Raw genomic sequence first — 4,210 nt, 5'->3', positions numbered from 1 at the left:
ATGCAGTTGAATATTAAAATGTACATATAGATGGGGCACCTGGGTGGCACAGTCAGTTAAGCATCTGCCATTGGCTCAGGTCATGATCTCAGGGTGCTGGAATCAGAGCCCTGTATCAGGCTCCCAGCTTGGCAAGGGAGTCTGCTTTTCCTTCTCCCTCTGCCCCTCCCCACACTCATGCTCTCCTCTGTCTCTCCCTCCCTCTCTTTCTCTCTCTCTCTCTCTGAAATAAATAAATAAAATCTTTAAAAAATAAAGATTTTTTGGGGCGCCTGGGTGGCTCAGTGGGTTAAAGCCTCTGCCCTCAGCTCAGGTCATGATTCCAGGTCCTGGGATCGAGCCCCGCATCGGGCTCTCTGCTCGGCAGGGAGCCCGCTTCCTCCTCTCTCTCTCTGCCTGCCTCGCTGCCTACCTGTGATCTCTATCTGTCAAAAAAAAAACGAAAAAAAAAACTTTAAAAAATAAAGATTTTTTAAAAATGTATGTACATATAGGAGCACCTGGCTGACTCAGTCAGTGGAGCATGCGACTCCTGATCTCAGGGTTGCAAAGTTAAGCTGAGTGTAGAGATTACTTAAAAATAAAAAAAGTTAAAAAGTTAAAAATGTACATAGAGTACACTCCTGCTAGCATTCCTCCTTTAAACTATTCCATTCTTCCTTATACTACAGAAAATGTTATTGGTTCTTCCTTCTTCGTAAAGAAGAAAGAACCAAGGATACAGATCACCAAAGTATAGAGTTTCTTCTTAGGTAGTGTTTTATATTTCATTTTACAAATGCATGCATGTGTGTGTGTGTGTGTGTGTGTTTACACATGTGTGCATGTGTAAGAATTGTGTTAGGAAAGTTTTTTTTTCTAACCTTCATTAATAACTACCAAGTAATGTTTACTTAAAATCCTAATGATTCAGTAAGTCTTGAAAACGATACATTAAATCACAAGTTCAAGGGAGACTATGGATCATTTGTTCCAGCCACCTCATTTACTAGAGAGAGAAGATGACTTACAGAAAGACCAGTATTTGGCTCAAGGTCATACAGAAGGCTAGTGTAGCATCTGGGATCACTGGAAACACCAGGGCATGTGGAAAATGCCAGGACTCCTGAAATTGGCATGCACTCCTTAAAATGCTCTGAATCATCCCACCCTGCGGCAGCCACACCAGACCCTTCATTTCATAGTTCTGTGAACACTGCAAGAATTTTCTTCCCATTTGCTTAGGATTTCAAAGATGTACTAATCCCTCAAACACATGTTAAAACGGATTTTCTTTGATGAAAAGGGACAGATATATTCTCCAGAATAAGCTCCTCCTTCAGTCCTCTCTGCTCTTTGAGCTTGAGAAAACCTATGAGAGTGCCCTCAAGTTCACTTAGGGTCTTTTAGGATAAGGGTTTATGGTGAGTGAAAATAGGGAGTGGGGTGAAAACTGGCCAAGGTGACACTTTTTTGGTAAGACAAAATACTTTCCTCCAGAATCCCTCTCCCTAATTTATACATAACTTCTTTTTTCCCACTTTTTATTGTTCTTTTAAACTCTTGACTTTTTCTCTCTAATTCACTATTCCTTGGCTATGACACTGGCCTGTCCTCGCTCCTCTCCCCACCGTCCAATCTTGACCTGCCCTGGGAGAACACACAAGCTGAATTCTGAACACCAAAAAGCCACCCATACCCACTGACTAACTCATGAAATGTAGTATTGTGAGCAAGTGAAAGCTTCTGTTAGATTCCCAGATCTCTATTTTCTTAGCCGTGTGACATGGGGACAGATAGACCATAATTTACTTAACCATACTCCCTTTCGTGTACACTTAGGATATGTGAAATATTTTGCTGCAATGAGCATCTGTCTATCCAAAATCTGTTCACTGGTATATTTCTTCAGAAGAGGTTCCTAGCAACAGAATTGCTTGGTCAAGGGTATATGTGTTTGAAATTTTGATAGGTGCTGCCAAAGTGTCCATCAAAGCCTTTGAACAAGACAAAGCAGAGATAGGTTTATTCCAGATGACAGTTGCAAATATTATCATAGTGGTAAAAGGCCACACTTTCATGCATGTTTGACTTGGTGAATGAGGTCCAAGGTCACGCCCTCTAACCTTCTACCTTCCCAGTTTCAGATACAAGAGCCTTTTTAACCTGACCTGGCATTTATCTGTTGGAGTCATCAGAGAAAATGCAAACCCAGAGCCAGTAATTTCTTGTCAATCTTTATTTCAAAGGGCTGGATTATATCTCTCAATCCTGTTATAAAAGCTTGTACCACCTAATTGCGTATCTTCAATTACAATGACTTGATCTATTCAGACTTTTCTTTGTATTTTCATCTAGATTCCCCCTCACATGGTTTTACATTTTTATTGCTGTTTTATGTTACACAAACAACACAGTCTCTCTATAAAAATGCAAACACATAGAGAGTAGAACATGAGTCATCCTTCCCAATCTCACTGCACCCTATATCTCTGTGTTTCCACACCTAGATCTCAGATATTCTTGTTTCTCAATCCATTCTTTAAGACTCAACTGCTCCATATAATGTTCAGGTTCTTCAAATAAATCCCCAAGAAGTGGCAAAGGCAATGAAATATGGGAACGACAAGAATAAAGAAACATAAACTCCCTAAACAGTTCTCCCTGTGACAACTGTGGGAGTATTTTGATAACTGTTGGCAGGGCGCTGCATGTGATGTGGGGAAGGAAACCTTGGCATCCAAACAAGCAAATGGTTTGGCGACAGTTTATTAAATTTCTGCAATGCTTGCAAATGCCAGTAACAGTTTCTCAGACTGCAGACTTACTACATGTGACAGGTTTGAGAGTGGTTCACAGTTGTCATCAAATAAATCACTCTTCAAAATTAAAAATCATAGGAACTCTGAATAATTGTCACCACTAAAACAAAAGCTCCCTGGAGTTTATGTGTTTAACTTGTGGGGTTTGGTTGCTTCCTTGCCACAGAATCAGAAAGTAAGTAAAGACATCCAAGTAAAATTATAATTAAATCTCACTGGTTAAGTTTTTATCAAACTATTAGATCTTCTTTGTGCAAAAAAAAAAAAAAAAAAGAGGAAGTCCACATTCCTTCCTAAATGTATATCTGTAAATGCCCTGCATTAAAAAAGATTTTCAAAGCAGTAGCTAACATTATACCTTAAGGAACTAGAATAAGAAGACCAAAGCTAAAAAAAAGGTAGGAAATAATAAAGATTAGAGCAGAGATCAGTGAAATAGAGAACAGAAAAACAATAGAGGAAGTCAATGAATCCAAAAATAAGTTACTTGAAAAGATACATTTTTTCTTGGCTAGCTAAGAGAAAAAAAGAGAGAAAACACAAATTACTAAAATCAGGAATAAAAGGGGGAACATTACTACCAAACTTATAGTAATAAAATAGATTTTAAGGAAAGCTATTAACAGCTGTATGCCAACAAATCAGATAACTTAGATGAAATGGACCAATTCCTAAAAAGACCCAAACTACCAAAACTGACTCAAGAAAAAAAAAAATAAAAATCTGAATAGGCCTATAATAAGTAAAGAGATAAAATTAGTAATTTTTAAAATTTCCTACCAATAAAAAACCAAGTTTAGATGACTACTGGTAAAGTCTACCAAATGTTTGAAGGAAAATTAATACTCATTCTTTGCAAACTCTTCCAAAACACAGGAGAGGTAGGAACACTTTTTAATTCATTTTATGAGGCCAGAGTTATTTTGATACCAAAACTAGAAAAATATATCACAAGGAAAAAAAAAAACTATAGACCAAAATCGTGTATGAATATAGATGCAAAAAATCTTCAACAAAATACTAACAAACTTAATCCAGCAACATATAAAAAGATTACATACTGGGCCAAATGGGATTTATCCAAGAAATCAAAGGTGGTGTCACCTTTGATGAATATCAATCAATGTAATACAGTATATATAGTATAAATGACAAAAACCACCTGATAATTTCAACAGATGCAGAAAAGGCATTTGGTAAAATCCAACATCCTTTCTTGATCAAAACACTCAACAAACCAGGAATAGAAGGGAACTTGCTTAATCATCCACATCTAATATCATACACGATGGTGAAAGACTGAATACTTTCTCTTAAATCAAGAATAAGAAAGAAAAGCATGTTCACTGTTTGACTTCTATTTAACATCTTACTGGAGATGGACAATTAGGCAGGAAAAAGAAGTAAAA

The sequence above is a fragment of the Lutra lutra genome, chromosome 1 (assembly GCF_902655055.1).
Source record: "Lutra lutra chromosome 1, mLutLut1.2, whole genome shotgun sequence".
Taxonomy (NCBI): domain Eukaryota; kingdom Metazoa; phylum Chordata; class Mammalia; order Carnivora; family Mustelidae; genus Lutra; species Lutra lutra.
The sequence above is the reverse complement of the archived record's forward strand: the minus strand, read 5'-3'. Positions refer to the sequence as shown.